The 19,985-nt window shown below is 40.5% G+C and overlaps 1 protein-coding gene across 9 annotated transcripts in view; it reads right to left on the bottom strand.

Moving 5' to 3' along the window:
• Window positions 1–18,450, bottom strand: part of Fry (FRY microtubule binding protein) — a 409,821-nt gene extending 391,371 nt beyond the window's left edge. For 3 of the 9 annotated variants that reach the window (XM_076872114.1, XM_076872104.1, XM_076872109.1), the window contains exon 1: window positions 18,173–18,450. The gene's annotated coding sequence lies outside the window, so the exon portion shown is untranslated. Of the gene's footprint in view, window positions 1–10,929; window positions 11,040–18,164 lie in introns of all 9 variants that reach the window. The other 6 variants (XM_076872108.1, XM_076872106.1, XM_076872110.1 and 3 more) reach the window with 4 other exon arrangements.
• Between the last annotated feature and the right edge of the window lie 1,535 nt (window positions 18,451–19,985).

Here is a 19,985-nt window from a genome sequence, read left to right on the forward strand (position 1 = left end):
GCTTACCTCAATATCGTACTAAAGGCTATATATATGACAAACTCAAAACCAACATCATACTGAATGAGGGTAAAAATGAAGGCATTTATTCTAAAGTCAGGAATAAGACAAGATGTCCATGCTCACCACTCCTTGAAATTTTAGCCAGAGCAATTAGGCAAGAGAAGGATTTAAAAGGGATACAAATAGGAAAAGAAATCATATTACTTCTGTTTGCAGATGACATTGTCCTATATATAGAAGGTCCTAAAAGGTCCACCAGAAGCTGCTGAAGGTGATAAACAAATTCAGCAAACTAGCAGGACACAAAATCAACATACAAAAATCAATAGCTTTTCTATACGCAAGCAATGAATCCACTGAGAAAGAAATCAGGAAAACAATTCCATTCAAAATAGCTTTAAACAAACAAACAAAAAAAAACTACTTAGGAATTAATCTAACCAAAGTAGTAAAAGACCTCTACAGGAAAATTACAACGTTAAAAAAAAGAAATCGAAAAAGACAAAGGAAGATGGAAAGACATCTCATATTCATTAATAGGTAGAATTAATATGGTTAAAATAGTCATACTACTAAAAGCAATCTACAGATTAAATGTTATCCCCATCAAAATAGCAACCACATTTATTATGGACTGGATATGCAGTGTCCCCAAAAGACTCGGTGTTAAAGGCTGGGTCCCCAACGTGGCAATATTCCAAGGTGGGCTTACAGGAAATGACTGGATCATGAGAGTTCAGAACTAATCTGTGGATTAATCCACTTGATGTATTAATGATTTGAATGGGCTATAGGGAGATAATGGAAACTGTAGGAGGTGAGACCTAGTTGGATAAAGCAGGTCACTGCAGAGATGCCCTGGAAGGATATTTCTTGTGCCCAGCCCTTTCCTTTCTTTTTTCTCTCTTCTGGTTCTCTCTCCCCAGATCCCCACTTCCCAGCTTTCATGAGGTAAACAGCTTTGCTCCACCACCCCTTTCTACCATCCACTGAGGTACCTCACCTCAGGCCCAAAGCAATGGAGCCAATCATGAGCAGAAACCTCTGAACTATGAGCCAAATCAAACTTTTCCTCCTTTAAGTTATTTGTCAGGTGTTTTGGTTTAACAATGAAAAGCTAACACAATCTCAGATCTAGAAGGAATAATCCTAAAATAATCCTAAAATCAAGATTCAGATTGCCCAAAGCAATCCTGGGCAAAAAAAGCAAAGTTGGAGGCATCATAATAATCCATTTCAAATTAAACTACGGAGCCATAATAACAAAAACAGCGTGGTACTCACATGAAAACAGACATGTAGACCAATGGAACAGAATAGAAGACACAGAGAAAAGCCCACACAGCCTTAGTCATCTGATTCTTGACAAAGGTGCCAAAAACACACAAGGGAGAAAAGACAGTTTCTTTAAAAAACGGTGGTGGGAAAATTAGTTATACATATGTAGAAGAAACTAGATGCTTATCTCTCATCCTGCACAAAAGTCAACTGAAAATGGATCAAAGACTCAGAAATAAGTCTAGAAATTTTGCAATTGCTAAAAGAAAATATAATAAAATAAACACTCCAGCATATAGGTATAGCAACTTCCTGAATAAGATTTTAATGGCTCAGGAACTAATACCAAGAATCAATAAATAGGATGGTATCAAATTAAAAAGCTTCTACACAGCAAAGGAAACAATTAAGAATATGAAGAGAAAACCTATAGAATGGGAGAAAATCTTTGCTAAGCTACTCTTCTGACAGAGGATTAATATCCAGAATATATAAAGAACTCAAAACTCTTCACCCACAAAAAAAAAAAACAACCCAATTAATAAATGGACAAATGAATTAAACAGACAATTCTCAAATAAGGAAGCACAAATGGCCAATAGTTATATGGAAAAATGTTCAACGTCTTTAGCCATTAGGGAAATGCAAATCAAAACTACATTGAAATAACTTTCCTATGTTCATATATGAATACACGACCAGTGTAATTCCACATCATGTACAGTCAGAAGAATGGGATCCTAATTAGAATAAGTAATACTCCATATATGTATAATGTCAATATGTCAAAATCACTCTACTATCAGAAAGAATAAATTTTGAAAAATGACAAAAAAGAAAACTACACTAAGATTCCATTACACACCAGTCAGAATGGCAATCACCAAGAATACAAGCAACATCCAGACGTGGTAGTACAAGACTATAATCCTAGCAATTTGGGAAACTGAGGCAGGAGGATCCTAAGTTCAAGTCCACCCTCAGCAACTTAAGAAGGCCCTAAGCAACTTGGTGAGACTTTGTCTCAAAATTAAAAATTAAAAGGGCTAAGGATGTGGCTCAGTGGTTAAGCATCCCTGGGTTCAATCCCTGGTACCAAAAATAAAAATAAAAAACACAAATAACAATAAATCTAGTGAAGATGCAGTTGTGGGAGGGAGGAACTCTTCTCACACAATTAGTAGAAGTATAAATTAGTACAGCCACTGTGGAAACTATCAGAGGTTCCACAACAACTTAAAAATGGAACTACCATGTGATTCAGCTATACCACTCCCTGGCATTTATCCAAAAGAATTAAAAATAGTATACTTAAGAGATATATGCATTCCCATGTTTATAGCACAACTCACACAGCCAAGCTATAGAACCAGGCTAGGTGTCCATCAACAGATGAATGAATTAAGAAAATGTGGCATAGGCCAGGCACACGCCTCTAATCCCAGAAGCTTGAGAGGCTGAGACAGGAAAATTGCAAATTCAAAGCCAGCCTCAGCAACTCAGCAAGGCACTAAGGAACTCAGTGAGACCCTGTCTCTAAATAAAATATAAAAAAGGGCTGGAGATATGGGTTGTGGCTCAGTGGTTAAGCACCCCTGGGTGAAGAAGAAGAAGAAGAAGAAGAAGAAGGAAGAGGAGGAGGAGGAGGAGGAGGAGGAGGAGGAGGAGGCTCAGTGGTTAAGCACCCCTGGGTGAAGAAGAAGGAGGAGGAGGAGGAGGAGGAGGAAATATGACATATATAAGATGGAATTTTTATTCTACCTAAAGAATAAAATTATGTCATTTTCAGGAAAAATGGATGGAACTAAAGAGTATCATGATAAGCAAAATGAGCCAGAATCAGTAAGACAAGAGTCATATATTTTCTCTCATACCTGGAAGCTAGAGATAAATACATGAAAAAAGGGATCTTACAAAAATATAAGGGAGACCCTAGGGGTAGAGGATGAGAACCAGTAGGAAGGAGGAGGGAGAGTAAGGGAGGTGCTGGAAAAGGAAATTGATCAAATTATGTGCAGACACAAATATGCCACAATGAAACCCCACTATTCTATATAACTAATATGCATCAATAAAACATTTTTTAAAAGGAGATTTTGTTTAATTAATTTATGTCATCAAAGCACCTAATATCAATGCTATTGGGAAGGGGTTACTGGGGATCAAACACAAGACCTTGTGCCTGCTAGGTAAATGCTCTATCACTGAGCCACATCCCCAGCTACTTTTTATTTTTATTTTGAGATAGGATCTCACTAAGATGCCTAGGCTGGCCTTGAATTTGCAAACCTCCTGCCTCAGCCTTCAAAGTAGCTGGAAGGCTACTTTGTGCACTACCACACCTGACCTAGTATCATCACTCTCGAAAAACTTACATACTGAGCAGAAAATAAAATAAAATATAATCAATCTTCACTGCACCTGTGATGCAAAAGAACATACATTTTTAATTATTGTACTAGTATTTTAGAATCAAAGAACTTTGAAGGTGTATTTGAACGAGCCATTCAGAGCTACAGGCAAAGTTGTGAAAATTTTATGTCCACTTGAGCAGAGATAATAAAGATCTATTCATAAAAGTTAGATGGTGACCCAGTTTCACCGTGTAGATAGCATCTTCCTTCGGCCTTCAGATCACGTCAGGAGTGGACAGCGTCAGCTTCCTAATTTTGTGATTTCTTGGATTCACTGAATGCTAGGAAATTAAAGGGTTTTGGCTTAAAGGGGATAGGGGATGAGAATAGCAAAGACAGTAGAATGAATCAGACATAACTTTCCTGCTCATATATGAATACATGACCAGTGTAACTCCACATCACGTTCAACCACAAGAAAGGGGTCAAAATTGTAATGGGTTGCACCCCAGGTATGTACGATATGCTGAAATGCACCCTACTGTCATGCATATCTAAAAACAAACAAACAAACAAAAAAACAGAAAGAAGCTGTCTTTAGCTAACACTTTGACTATTCTAACAAATGAGCAGAACTGTTGTTGAAGACATCTCAACAGGCAGTAGAGATCGATGTTTCAATGCTGTTAAAAGTAGTACATTCATAAAATGTAACAATAATGTAATTTATATAATCAGTTCCCTATAGGGTTTCTTTTAATATTGTGGTTTTTATCATCCTAGTTGTCAGGTGGGAACACTGAGGTTCAGAAAGTTCACTGATGACTAAAGTAACCCAGCCAATGACAGACATGGTACTAGCAAACAGGTACATTTGCACCTACTGTGGGGCCATTTAATTACACACATGTGGGGATAGACTAATTGCCCTGTGTGGAGAAGAGAATATAAAGAGAAGAAGATAAGCAAATGTATATAGAAGATACAGTTTGTATTGAAATTCTTTTTTTTCTGAAATAAAATAAAATGTAATAAAATAAAAATAAAAGGCACTTCCACCCAACAATGGCAGAAAAATTTGGGAATCAATCTCAAACTTCTTCCCTTCCAGAATTAAACTGAGTGAAATTTGCTTATATACAGCAAAGAAGAGGTTAGTGTAAAGAGGAGAAAAGTTAGAATTGTGGTTCTTACATATTTGGTAGTCATGGATTCCCTTAAACCCCGATCAAAGATACAGATGTGTTTGGAGAGAGAGAAAGAAGGGAAGGGAAGGGCATGTGTATTTTGCCCATGTTTCAACAGACATCAAGGCAGAGATCACTGATGCCCTGAACCTCAACCAGGATCCAGATAAAATAGTAGTGCTGTAGCCATTTCCCCCAGGACCCTTGCTGGCCTTCAGCTGTGTTTCTTGTTCTGAATCCGGGGTACAGCTGGCATCCGCCCCTCGCTGGGCCGTGGGCATTCTACTGGGGGTAGGTGGGAAGAGGGCACAGATCCCAGTCCCTGCTCTCTCTGCCTCCTAATCAGCAGCTTCAGAACTCAGCCCTGGCTGGACGCTTAGGAGACTGTGCCAGCTTTGACTGTCTTCTGCTAACGGAGGGTAATTCACATACAATTTCTTTTCGACACTCCCAGGATTCCTTCCTGGTGTGAAGGACATAATCCAAGAAGAAATGGAGTTCTGCCGTTTCAGGGGAGAAACAACAACAACAACAACAACAATGAATAGCACATACTATAATGTGTCTGTGTTCAACTGACATTTCTGATAAATACCCTGACTGTTTAACAAACACTGAGGAGAAACCGAAAACACCAAAAAGGCACTCATCCAATCTGCAGGAGCCTGTAAGTGCTGGCAAACATCAGCGTCTGGGAAGGCTTTTAATGTTATTGATAGCTTATTCAAATGGGCTGGAGCGGTCCCACGGGCCTGAATCACCACTACCACGGAGGAATCGGCCACTTAGAAAGATGGGGAGAACAGGCCGGGAAGGAGTGCTTCACAGAACCTTAATCAAAATAGCCCTTCTTAGCATCCCTGATGTATCCAGAGGGCAGCAACCCTCTCTAGGGTTTCTACCCAATTAGCTGCAAGAGTGCCTTGAAAGTCCAAGGGCCAAATGACTTCCTTTAAGGAAAGGAAAAAAAAAAAAAAAAAAAAAGCCTTTTAAATCAGTAGTGCACTTTAACAATTGTGATGGTCACAGAAAACCCCAGGGTCTTAAAAGTTTGTTCTTTTGGATGCATCCTATGTCCTTGCTGAGAGGACAAAGGTCGGGGGACGGGGAAAGGCGAGGTACAAAAGGAAGAAAGAAGAGAACTGGAAATGCAGAAAGAGCAGTGGATCTAGCAGCCTAGACCTCAAGTGGGGGTAGGAAGGGAAGGGCAGAGAGGGAGCTCAGGGGAAGCAGCTGTGCAGTGCTGGTCAGGGCAGGCAGGACGGTGAGCTGCCTGCGTGGGCACAATAGGTGCCTAGAAAGTTCTAAGGTCAGTGCTCAACAGTGGGGAAGCGAAGAGAATTAAAAAAAAAAAATATTTGAGACTAGAGAATGATGACTCTCATTTATTTAAAAATGGTTGTGTGTATTTTATAGATACTTCCTATACACATACTTTGTTTTGATTTGTTTTTGTGTTTGGCATGAGATGAGGGGTAAACTGGGGACAGACGGAAGAAAGAGAAAGTGATGGTACTCTGAAAACATGTGTGGGTATAATCTCTGGAAAAAGAACCAAAAGAGAAGAATAGTGTCTTATTCTAATGGTCCAACACGTGCCTAGTCCTCTTCCCTGGAGGTTTCAGAGACTGATACAGTCAAGACAGGCTGGTCTGCACGTCTCTCAAGCAACCAAATTTTGGTTACCCCATTAGGCTCAGAATTAGGGGCTAATCACAGGGAAAGAAGAAACTCCAATCTGTCCATTTGTGAGCAGTTCCAGTTGAAAGATTGATGAGGAAGATTTAAACTACCATGAAGTTTGGTTATTATCAGTGGGTTTCTTTTTTTTTTTTTTTATCTTTTTTTTTTTTTTTTAAGAGAGAGTGAGAGAGGAGAGAGAGAGAGATAGAGAGAATTTTTTTAATATTTATTTTTTAGTTTTCGGCAGACACAACATCTTTGTTTGTATGTGGTGCTGAGAATCGAACCCGGGCCACATGTATGCCAGGCGAGCGTGCTACCACTTGAGCCACATCCCCAGCCCATCAGTGGGTTTCAATTATCTTTGGCATCTTGGCTCCCAGGAGAAGTGATAATTGAGAGGCAGCTGTAGATTCTAAGATAGGGAGGGTGTCAACATACTGAATGGCAGTTTTTATAAGCAGATGGGCTTGGTTTTACGAGACCAGGTGGCAGGGTTGCGTCTCCCCTGACATTCATCTATCAGAAGATGCAAGGCAGAAAGAGCTCATTTGTACTTCCATATCAGAATTGCTAGGATAACTGTAAGATGCTGCATAGACCATGAAAATAACGGAGGCTCCTGATGATAATCTAGGCAGAGGCAGGAGTCCTGATATAGAGCTCTCCTAGCAGGTGAAGCCAAGCTCAGGTTACTTCAAAACTACATGAGGCAGAGAATATGTCCTAAGTAGAGATAAATACAGTTCTTAGCTTTGGGGCTGAGAAGTAGCTTTTGTACTGACTGTCTCAAAACACAAGAACCAAGCTCTGATGACTTCAGTCTGTCATAAAAAAAAAAAAAAAAAAAAAAAATCTATGTAATGATTTACCATCATGGAAGGATATTTGGGATGAATTTACTATTTTTTAAAAGCAGCTTATAAAACAGTATACTAAGTGATTTCATTTGTACAAACAATCTCTCTACACATGAAAAAAAAATCTAGGAAGAAATGGAAATATTCAAAAATGTAAATAGTGACTACATTTAGGAGGTAGGGTTATGGATAGTTTTTATTTTCTTCTTACTTGCCTGAATCTTTAAATGTTTCTTCACTGAACACAGTACTTGCACAATAAAAATACATTTTTATTTTGTAAATAGATTTTTAATGTATTAACATAGAAAAATGTGTTCAATTACATTTTAAAATGTGTTTTCAAAGAGGGTTAATCAGGTGTCATATACCCAGGGTACTGGACTTCAGAGAATAAAAGAACAATTTGATAACTGACTTCTAAACACTCCCAAGTATTTGCCTAACGATTTCTTTCAGGAAAAGTCAGAGGGATACAATGTAGGCTTCACTGGCTACACTATATTTGGAAGAATATTTAAGATCTACTGACCTTCTGAGATCCTGCAACTGAATACCCTTTCTGATGTAGTCAGTGTTTCAGAAGTACACTGGAGGTTGTCTATGGTTTTCTTCTCTGCTTGAGAAGATAACAAATCCAGGACTGAAAGGATAGCAAATAGAGACACTAGTTCCCCAATCTCGGCACAAATGTGTTGAATGGAAGCTTCCCTCTGTCCTCCTTTTGGTGGATTTAATTCCACTGTTCTGCTGTGGATGCAGCCTCCTGCAGAAAATAAAGCTGCTTCACCCTCCTTCCTTTTAAAGCGCTTCCTTTTCTGCTCTGCTTCCCACTCACCTACTCACTCCATGTAAGGAAGAAAAGACAGGTCTCAGTGGAAAACGGGGATCTCAGTGCTGGACTCGTGGAGGTCTACAGAGACGCTCTGCAGATATGCAGAGATGAAGAGCCAAGGTGGGGTGCGTGCCATAGCAGTGGACTTGACTAGGCCAAATCAGAGAGAAAAATACCTGCAGCTTTCACTACATTTTACGTCACAGTTGTTTCCAAAGCACCAATAACAACTGTACCATTTAAATACTTGAAAGGATTACCTTTACACACTTACCACAAACCTGTTCAGTAGACAAGAACTCTAAGGAGAGATGTTTAGAAATTAAGCACCGCCCCCCCTCCCCCCACAAAACAAAACAAAACAAAATTAAGCACAGACAATGGAGTGTGATACAGAGCTAAATAGGTAATTCTGAGGACATTCTGGGTTCTTTTCCTGGCTTCCTCACTGGGGTCATGGGGAAATACCTAATCTCTTGTCTTCTTGTTCTTCAGTTTCCTAATTTGTAAAATAGAGACAATAAAAGGCTCTATGGCACAGGGAGGTCAAAGGATATAAAGAGAGAATGTTAAGCCCTGAGAACAATACTAACCACACAGCTTTCAACAGCCATTGACCCCTGCTTATTCTGAGGAATGAGGGGACAGTACATCCAGATCACTGAGTCAAACATCTTTCTCTTCCAAAAATATAGTCAGTATATTTGCCCTCGGTACCCATGGGGGATTGGTTCTAAGACCCCCCGAGGATATCAAAATCCACAGATGCTCAAGTCCCTTATATAAAATGGTGAAGTATTTGCATAGAACCTAAGCACATTTAAATCTAAGTATTTGCTATACCATAATCTTTATGGAATAACTGCAAGAAAAAAATATGTACATGTTCAGTTCAGATGCATTTTTTTCTCCTGAATAGTTTTGATTCCAAGTTTGTTGAATCTGATAACGTGGAACTTATAAACACAAAGGACTAAGTATAAAATGTAGCCCCAGCTCTGTGGCCCTTTGAGACCCTATTCAGATAATTTTGATGGTGAGGAAAATCTTTCTCCATTTCCATATAGTACTCACAAAGATGGTTTCCACCTCCAGCTCCAAGAGGGACAAGAAAAATAATATCAAGTGAACACTTCTTGGAGAGTGAGATCAAATTTTAAATTTTCAACATTATTTTAGATATTGTGCTTTTAAAGACACAACTAAGGCAAAGGCACTGTCCAATGTACCACAATTATTGATGAGTGTCCACACTGAAGTCTGTTGTTAAATGTGTTTCTACTCTCTGGGGAGACATCAAAGTAAAAGCAAATACTCAAGAAATTCTGTCTCAAATGGTTTCTGAATAAAGTCCTTATAATTTACCATGTTTAATGGTGGCTCAAGAGCTGTTATTGTTATTTTTGTCTTACGAGCTCAATAGATGAAGAAAGAAGTCAATGGAGAGGGGAAAAAAAACATATATATATATATTTTGTTGTTGTTGTTGTTGTTGTTTGTTTTTTTTTGTTTGTTTGTTTTTTTGTTTTGTTTTGTTTTGTTTTTCTGGTACTGGGGATTGAACCCATGGGTACTTTACCACTGAGTTACATCCTAGTCCTATTTTTATCTTTGATTTTATTTTGAGAGAGGTCTCAAGGTTGGCCTTGAAGTTGGGATCCTCCTGCTTCAGCCTCCTGACTCGCTGGAATTACAGACATGCACCACTGCACCCGGCTCATTTTGATTTTTATCAAAAAGTGGCAATCAAGGGACATGTTTTATGCTCTGGACCTCTCATGTAATGATCTAACATTGGTCTTTCCATGTCCCAAATATCTGCTCCTCTCCCTTAATCACCATGAACTAGATTCTGAGTGCTTATGCCACAAATCTCATATTCACATTAATTCCTTACTTAGATAACTTTTCATCACCCACATTCTTTCTCCTGTTGTAATTTTGTCTTTTAGAATTGTATCATTTGTTCTATTATTTTTATGCTTTCCAGTTTTCCAATATATGCATCTTTGTAAGATGTCATCAATATTTAGAAAATCTTAATTAAAAATCTTCATCTTGTGATAAAATCAAAATATAGACTATCTATACTACTATTTTAAGTATCATCCAGTTTTCATTCAAATATCATAAAATGTATACAATGGTCATTTGTAATAGATATTTAAAGCAAGTTTATCTTCATGACTTCTATTTATTTAAAAAGCAGTTTTTATGTTTTTCATTCACCCTTCTAGACAACTTATCTATCAGATTATAAAGTATTTGTGAAAGCTCTTATTCATAATTAATAGGAACCTCTAAACCAAAAAAGGCTGGGAATTTCTGTGTCAACCAGCCAGCCAATATTTTCTAATTCAACCAATACTTATTAAGTTCCTACCCTTTGCAGGTGCTTAACTAGGCTGTAGGTCCAAAAGATAAGCAGGATATGCCTCTTCTCACTGACGGCCCCCCAACTCCATATGTTCATAAGGTTCAAGCTAAAATGGAATGCAAATATTTAAAACAGCTCCAGGAAGGCTGTCGCCCACCTCCTACCCCCACATTAGGAGATCCCACTTAGAGGAATCGACAGAGAGTAAAGGCTCCACAAAGCCAAGGACTTATGAGTAGTTCTGCATATGGTCTTATTTGTCTGATATTCCTTTTTCACACAGGCCTAACTCATGTATGGAATTAGAGGTTTAAAAAAAAAAACATAAAATCTTGGAATGAAAAATGCTTACCTGGGGGCTGGGGATGTGGCTCAAGTGGTAGCACGCTCGCCTGGCATGCGTGCGGCCCGGGTTCGATCCTCAGCACCACATACAAACAAAGATGTTGTGTCCGCCAAATACTAAAAAATAAATATTAAAATTCTCTCTCTCTCTCTCCCTCTTTCTCACTCTCTCTCACTCTTTCTTTAAAAAAAAAAAAAAAATGCTTACCTGGTTAAGAGACAGGTTTAACCAAGGACTGCCTGATCAATATCAAACCCAGGTTAGCCACAGAAGCCAGGTAGCAATACTTTCACTGGCCAATGTAGGCAAATACTGCCACTTTAAAGGCTAAGCTGTCTGTTTGGAAATTATTGGGGAACAGCTGTGATTCAGTGAAGACACTCAGACAATCTCCATCAATGGAGAGAAGCTGCTACACAAGGGAGATGTGTGCAAAGTCACAAGAGAGAAGCAACTGTGAGCAGAGGGCGATTTCAGAGTTTTCACAGGGAAGGAACTTCCCCTCTGAGAGCATTAGATTGACCTTCAGTTTATATTTTCTTTATTATTTCTTACCGTGCATGGTCAAGATTCTAAGGAAAAGCCAGTGGACTGTAAAGGCATTATAATCATTAACCAACCACAGAAAGAAAAGTCAGGAGGCTGATCGGAGCAACTAGTCATTTGATTTACTTAGCACTGAGCCCTAACATTTGTACCTTCATGCACTCCTGCCTTTCATCATTATAAGTAATGTCCTGAGTCTAACCCCGTGTCCCTTCCACTCACTGCCACCTTCCATCAGAGGTAATATGGGGACATTTAAACATTCTGCACCTAGGTCTGTCACCACGACGTTGTCTGTTAATTACCTTCATATCTCTCCAGTACCATTACTTTGTGTGTGTGTATGTACCTATCATCAGATCATCTGATTAATACTGACATGTAGTCAAGAAAAGAATGTCACATGCTATTTTGAGTAACATTTAGAAGCCTATTCCTAAGCACAGAATCTGTAACACACACACACTTTCTTTAGCTCCAATTTTACTTTTTGAGAAAAACCCTTTTTAAAAGTTGCATGTAACTTTCATGTTTCCTGACTTGTGTTGTATTTTAAGTCCATAGTGAATAAGGAAATATACCAGACATATGATTACCTTAGAGATTTTGAGATCTTATAACTAAAAATGTGTCTGCTCCAGGGTTAACTAATGTTTTCAAAGACTTAAGTATTTTGCCTCCTTTTCATCCTGAGGGACTTATCCATCACCTGGGGATCTTTTATGTAATGCACAGCCTCTCAATTTTTCTTTTTTCCAAGATAAACACTGCACACCTGACTACCGTATCCATCAAGATGGAGTGTTAGTGTGGCTGGACCATCTGGCACCATGACTCAGATTTAATTAATGTTTACTGAGTACATATGTCAGACCCCTAGCTAGATGTATCTGCTCCTTTGACCTAATATTCCATGTGTCTATGGGCCTAATTCATTAGTTGATCATTAAAAAAAAAATCCTGGGCTGGGGATGTGGCTCAAGCGGTAGTGCACTCGCCTGGCATGCGTGTGGCCCGGGGTTCGATCCTGAGCACCACATAAAAACAAAGATGTTGTATCCGCCAAAAACTGAAAAATAAATGTTAAAATTCTCTCTCTCTCTCTTTAATTAAAAAAAATCCTTATATACTAACCATGAGTTTTATTTTCTATATTCTTATGTTCTGACATGTTCGGGCCTGGCTGACATGGAGGGAGTGCCCCCACCTAGGGCTGGCCAATGCCTGCAGATGGTAAGGACTCATCTGCAAGCATATCTCCAAATGCAAACCAACTAATGGAGAGCCCACCCTGCTGCCTCCTTCAGCAGGCTCATATGCTGTGAGCTAGGTAAAGGACAATTAGTGACAGCCCCCATGCTCCAGAGCCTGCTGAAATCAGTCAAACTAGCCAATCCTAACCCTGTTAACCCTGCCTCACCTGTTGCTTGCCACAGAACCACAATAAGGGGCTCTGCCATTTTTCCTGGTTCCCTCTGACCCCTGACCCACTCTGGGGCGTCCCTGATACTGCCCTTAGTGTGGCATTACATGCCTCTTCCTTCTAGGGAAATAAGTATAATAAACTTCTTCTTCTTCTTCTCAGTCATTTTCACGTCTGCACATCTTACCCTACTGGTTTAAAAACAAATCCTGGGTATCCTTAGAACACTGCACATAATTAGAGAATTGGTTTTCTTTCATCTAGCTGTGTTCAGTAAACAGGTTTAAATATTTTTCTTTGTCATTTACATTACTTTGTCTGGCCCATGTTAATAATACTTAATAAAAGTGATTACATGTAAGTTCTATCAGTGATAACCAAAAAGACTCAGTAAGTATTTTCTAGTATATAAAAGAACCAGCTCTGGACTATCTGCCATGCCCCTTCACAGCACCCACCACTATGCTTAATTGTGTCATTTGCAGCTGGGGACATGTAGCAATGACTTGCCCACATCAATCATCCTCCCTTGAGCAAGTCAACCGAATGTATCTTAGAAACCCACAAGGGACCTCAGACTGTCAGACATGTGTTCAGAGGTCCCACATTTTTCTGAACTAGAAGCTGGGTGTGTCTTTGCAGGTCCAGCTGTTACATTCAGAGATCATGGGGTTATATGGGCAAGGCTAATTCACTCTGGATTCTTGGGACTGCTTCTGAGTTGTTGCTAAGTCAGTTTCCCTGCCATTCCTTCTGCTGGCATCTGCAGCTAGCTTCGCTGTCTAGAAGAGCCTTCTGCTTGACTGGGCAGTAGTGAGGAAGCAGAGGCCCTGCAGATGGAGATGTGTCCTGCCCAACAAAGTTTTTTTTTTTTTTTTTTTGGGGGGGGGTGGGGGGTCACATGTCAAAAATATAAATATGCCTCTTTTTGGCATAAACAAATGGACTATAAAGCAAGCTGCTTGAGTAGGTTTGTCTTCGTGGGATTATATACCTAGGCAAGGTCGCTGGCACTGAGTTCTGTTTCAGAGGGCGCTATGGGAGGAAAAAGGCATTTCCCTGTTCTTCGTAATAGGACAAGTACATTAAATTGCATAGAGTCCAAGCAAGTTATGGTTTTAGATAATACAAAAAAATCCAAGATATAAATTGCTATAAATTACTTCAGTGAAAAAAAAATCAATAAAACTATGCTGGAATTTCTTCTATTCTGAACTAGTTTTATATCATCATTATAGCATCAAGTAGTTTCAATAGGGCTCTATTAATCAAGAATTTAATGTGGGCCTGTCCCCCTTTATTACTGTCACCATCATACTTTTAAGAATATGTGTTCTAACCAGCAGGAGGGCAGTGAACAACTCCATGTGTCTTCATCTTCCATGGGAGGATGGATACTTGTTCACATATTTACAGATTTAATCAGTGAACAGATTTACTTTGTGTCACAGACTGTACTACCTGGTTGGCATATAGTGGAGAACAAGACAAAAAAAAAAGTCCTTGCCCTCTTGGGGCTTGCAGTCTAACAAAATGCATGACTTTATGAATAAATGGATGGATGAAAGAAGGTAGGCAAGTTCAGTTCATAAAACTAAGTGGGCACAGATTAGGGTATGTCACTGATAATTTTTCCACATTCTTAATGTTCCTGAAATCAGGATATATCTTTATATTGACCTGACCAGAGTCATGGCACAAATGTCATGACCCTCCATGTACAAAAACTCAGTCACAGCTAATCATTTTGTTTTCAATTCTACTGAGTTATGGTCATTGCTAGTCCTGTACATGTTCTGCTTAATTGCCATTTAAATTGTTTTCAAAAAGATTATGCTATGACTTGGCTCTGCAAGGAAATGTAACTGTACATGCATGAAAGCACCAAAACAGAGCAGAGGGGCATAAACATTGCATCACCAAAGGAAACTTTTACCCTTGATTGGCATATCCATAATACCTTGCAAAGCAAGATGCAAACGCTTTACCAGAATGAAGAAAAAAAGACACACACTGGTGAAGCCATGTCCAAATCTGTTACTGATTCATGCAAAGGCACTGTCCCACACAACTCAAGCAATGCTACCAAATGTACTGGCAAGAAAATGTACTCAAACCCACAGAAGAGATGAAGAAAACTTGAAAGTCATTGAAACACCAGTGTGATCTATTCAAGTAGTGTCATGGAAGAACAGCATTAAAGTGGTATGTTGTAATCAAATTTTTCTTTTTTCTTGTACAGCATAAGAATAATGTTATATATTACAACTGACAGTATTTTAGATTTGACAAAATATGGAAAATAAGATGGGATTGCTGGTTACTGACAAGTTTTAGAAACAGAATTTAGAGTGGAGGTTTGTTGATTCTGGAAGTACATGCACATACACGATTTTATGGAAACTATATAATTTCAATAATTTGGTATAGTTTTACAAGTCACTAATCATTTAAGAAAGTCCAGTTACTTTTCCAACAATGTTTTTGGCACATCTTCCATTCTGGGGCAAGAGTGTGACAATGAGCAAACTTTGTGTTCTACTTTTCCTACTTTAATTGGTGCTGCTCCAGTTTTGGGGCAGAGATAATAGAGAGATAGTGCCGGGGCTCTATTCTAATCTCAAACCCCACTACTGCTACAGAGGATGGAGTGAAATAATTAGACAAGAGGGTCCATTTAAAATCCCAAAGCATATATGCAGGACTTTAAGATTCTTGCACTAGAGTAACAGGAGTAAAGTGCCAACTAGAAGGATATGATTCTAGGCAGCATATGGTTACAGCTCAAAAATACATTTATTTCTTTCAAAGCTTAGTATTTATAAATCATTTTAGAGTCATGTATATCTAAAGTGAACGAATTAAAAAATTAAAAAACAAAACCTAAAATATGCTGTAATACAGAAGTGGTGTTCTAATGTGAAGATGGTGAGGCCCTGCAAAACAAAAACAACAACAAAAAATCATTCTAGAACCAGAGTCAAATACCATACCAAGGAAGAGAACAACACACACACACACACACACACACACACACCAAAAAAAAAAAAAAAACCTGGGGAAGAGAAATTAGAAAACAATGGCTATTAATTATAATTTTAGGCACAGCTTCCAAACTTACTGTGTCATAGTTGTGACATCAGTTTTTGATGCTGTTCATTCAAGTGACAGCTGCCTTAGTGTAAAAGTGTTTATCCAAGCAGGAATAAATGTGTGGCCACATTTGTCATCAAGACAACAGGTAAAGGGGTTTTTCCAGGGTGAGCACATATTTCAATAGTGTTGAAACTAGGCTACGATGTACATATGGCATGTCCCACTATGGAAAAGGCCCATTTCCTGTTCCTAGGTCCCTATGTTAATTTCCTTTCTGATGGGTAGTGGAGAACTCAAGGATTCCCCAGAGTAAAACCACTTTCCCCAGTGACTTCATTTTAGTTGTTCCTTTTAAGTAGGTCGGCCTGTGTCAGGAATTCTCTGACAGTTGGTACGAGGGGATGCGTATGCCAGTGTGAACACTGCAGGGGCTATGTTGCTGCCAACCAGTAGGGAGTATGTGCAGAACTGAAATAGACTCACATAACTGAGTAGAGACTGCTCCTTAAGTGACAGGGAGGGAAACACTGGATTACCTATCCCCCGAACTGACTTACCTGAAAGGGTGATGGGTTGACAGGTCTAGAGGTTTCCATCTGAATTGAGGGGAAGGCTGGGAAATCTAAGGAGGCTTTGATTTTTATGCATATGCACCAAGGGTGGGGGTGAGGTGGGCTCCCAGAGAAAGAAGACATTCTAGAAAAAGATCTGATACATTAGGCCAGTAGAGAGAGTGTATGTTGCCATATTTGGATTCCCTACTATATTATAACAGAGTAACTCTCAAAAGAGCTAGGAGACAGCATAGAGTAGTAGTCAAGAGCATCAATAGGGAGTTAAAAGACCCGGTTTAAAATCCTACCTCTATCATTTGCTGCATAGTTGTGAGGGGAAATTACGTAAACTCAGGGAAAGTAATAACATCTGCTTAGAGTGACTATAACAACTAAAGTAATAATATATATAAGACACCTAGTAATGTGTCTGACACACACAATGTGCTTGATATATGGGCACTATTGCAAACTGCCCTTAAATGTAAGTGCTCTAAATAAGATTATGTTTTCTGGTGGAGGGGTAACTTACATGAACCGGAACAAGACATTTCAAAGGATATTATAAAATAGTCTTATGGTATGAGCATATCTTGATAAAAAAGAGTTTAAATGTGAGAATCTACATGTGTGATCAAAAAGATATGACAGCTTAAATAAAATTCAACATATACTTAAGATCTGCTACTTGCAAGACTATGTGGTATGTACTCCTCTACCCTAAGTCACTTTATGATTGATATGTTCCTACAATCTCAGATAAAACTTAGTTCTAATTGGAATTGGAATTTTTATTTTATTTGTTTTATAAAGCTAATAATGCTCACCTAATCCACCTCATTTGAAGACTGAAACCTGCCTTTCTTCAAGTGGGCACACATATTATGTATTTTTTTGTTCCCGTCTCTCACACTAAATGATGGGCCATAACTTCTACCCACTTGCTATGCGCCACAGCAACTGTCATAAAACTCAGGGAAAGCCAATTGAAAATAAGTGCTAAAACATTAAAGAGTCTAACAGAAGTTATCATTGTCACCTTGGATGGTGGCCCCGACATTGGACACATTGGATTTGGGAATCTTTAATCAGAAGATAAGTTTAAATTTTTGAAGCTTCTAAAGCATAAGTCTTGGCAGAGACTATGCTATGGGAAAGGTAGATGGGACCAGAGACTACCTGCTGCATTGTTTTCAAGCCACAAGTTGGGGCTATGGCTGTGTCCAGAAAGCCTCCTCCCCAAAGGGGATTCCCACAGAGGAATTTCCTCAAGGAAAGTCCTACGTCATGAATGCTGCTCAGGTCAGAACACGGGTTCCCAAGTGCCCATATTCAGTGCAGAGGTGTACAGCATAGGGTGGGCTGCCTCGCTTTAGGGGCGTGGGCCTCAAGGACCATCAATCAAGGCAGGCTGCTCAACTCTGGGCATCAAACTTTCTCCTGGAACAAAACCTCTTTCAAACCACATGGAGGCAGGAGGAGGATGGAGCCTGGGGATGCCGTCAGCTGCTGCCCGGAGACAGCCCTCCTCCCCCCACCCGCTTCCCTCGCCCCCACCCTCTTCCTCGGAGGGAAAGCAGCCCAGACGGCGCAGCCCCGCCCAGCCCCACCCACCCGCTCACCGGCCCACCACGTAGTCCACCCAGCCAGGAGCTTCACAAAGCCACTTCCCAGGCGCTGAGATTCCCGTCGTCAAGGGTGCGAGCCGGGCTGGGTACCTTAGGAAGAGGCCAGGACACCGGCGCCCGAGGGGTCCCGAAGCATCGCCCGGACGCCGCCGCCACCGCTGGAGGCTACTTCGCTGGGCCGAAAATCCGAGCCGTGGGAGCAGGGCGCTGCCGCAGCCGCCCGCGCAGATCGCGCTCCCTGCGCTGCGCTCCGCTCGCTGCGCCCCGGCTCGGGTGCCCGGCGACCGCCACTGTCAAGTGGAGCCCCGCCCCCTGCGCGCCGGGCGAGCCGCGGACCCCCGGGACGCGCCGCCACGCGGATTGGCTGCGGAAATCGCCGGCCCCGCCCCCGCCGGCCGCGCAGCCCAGCGCGGGGCGGCCCTCTCCCGGGGCACCCGGAGGGTGGGGTCCCGAGCTGGGCGAGGCTTCCTGCGGGCACCCGCGCGCTGCGCCTCCGCGCCTAGGCTCTGCAGCTTCTCTCCCTCCCTCTCTCTGCTGTGCCAACCCAGAAACGAAAAGACGACCCAAAAGAAAAGAAGAGGAAACATCTTCTGTAGGGACCCTCTCGGGGAGGGCAGTGGCTGCGACAGTTCTGGTGTGAAATCTTGTTAGTGTACAGCCATTTATCACCCAAGCCCAGGACAGGCTACCTAGGGTGGAGTACTGGGATTATACCTGGAGGTTTGGGCGGTGGGGGTTCTTGTTTTTGTTTGTTCTTTACTTTCTTGTTAGCCTGAAGGTGCCCTTGCACACCTTCTAAACTTCACCTTATGAAGAAACTAAATCCAGTTAATTTGTCCAAGGTCATAGAGCCTAGTTGGAGATTGATTTCGTTTTTTCATACCAAATCAAACTGCGGCAGATTTTATTTTTATTTTTGTTCACGTGAAAAGATGTATTCTAATATGTAATCCTATGTGTACGGCACAGCAAGAGATTAATTAAAAACCTTTGGAGACAGTTGATGGTTGCTAGGAGGGAAATGAGGAGTGAATGATAATAGTGGGGTTTCCTTTCTTAGAGTGAAAACAACATTCTGAAGTTTGATGGTGGTGGTCGATGCACAATCCTGACTATTCTAAAAACCACTGAATTGTACATTTTAAATTGGTGAACTTGATATGTGAATTACATCTCAATAATGATAATACAAAAATGTTATTGAGAGTGGTAGTGCTGGGGGAAACCCACATAAACACATAGTAGAAGTGTCACAATCCTGCTCTTTGTGGGCAGAAATTATAGTTTACTTGCTGGCATCCACCCAGCCATTCAATAATCCATGTCAGTCTTTACCAAAGATAACTTAGTTGGGGTGCAAAGATTAAAATGCACCACTCGCCTTAAGGAGCTCTCAGCCTGTGGAGGAGGCAGTTCATAATAAGGGAAGGTAAGCAATACCATGGGGAGGTAAGCAAAATACTAGGTTTAAGGTCCTGAAGCCAAAGAAAGAACCTTGGCTCAGTTATGGAAGGGCTGGACAGTGTGTAATGTTCTAGCAGTTGCTGGTGGAGCTAAGTGTGGTAGGAAGTGAAGCTCCACAGTTACTTGCAGAACAAAGTAAAACTGGACTAGAGTTCAGTTCAAGGAGGGCAGCCTAATTAGGAAGCAAATTTTGGATTTCTGGGTCCTTCCTATGCTGGGGTAGTATGTGAACTGGGTGAACGGTCACAATCTAATGCTATTTCATCATCCTGTAAGGGAACAATAGTAACACCCACTGACCTTTGATTCTGTCTTTCAGTATACAAACAGCTTTCCTCATTCTTTCCACTG

Source organism: Callospermophilus lateralis, chromosome 12 (genome assembly GCF_048772815.1).
Source record: "Callospermophilus lateralis isolate mCalLat2 chromosome 12, mCalLat2.hap1, whole genome shotgun sequence".
In the NCBI taxonomy this organism is placed as follows: Eukaryota; Metazoa; Chordata; class Mammalia; order Rodentia; family Sciuridae; genus Callospermophilus; species Callospermophilus lateralis.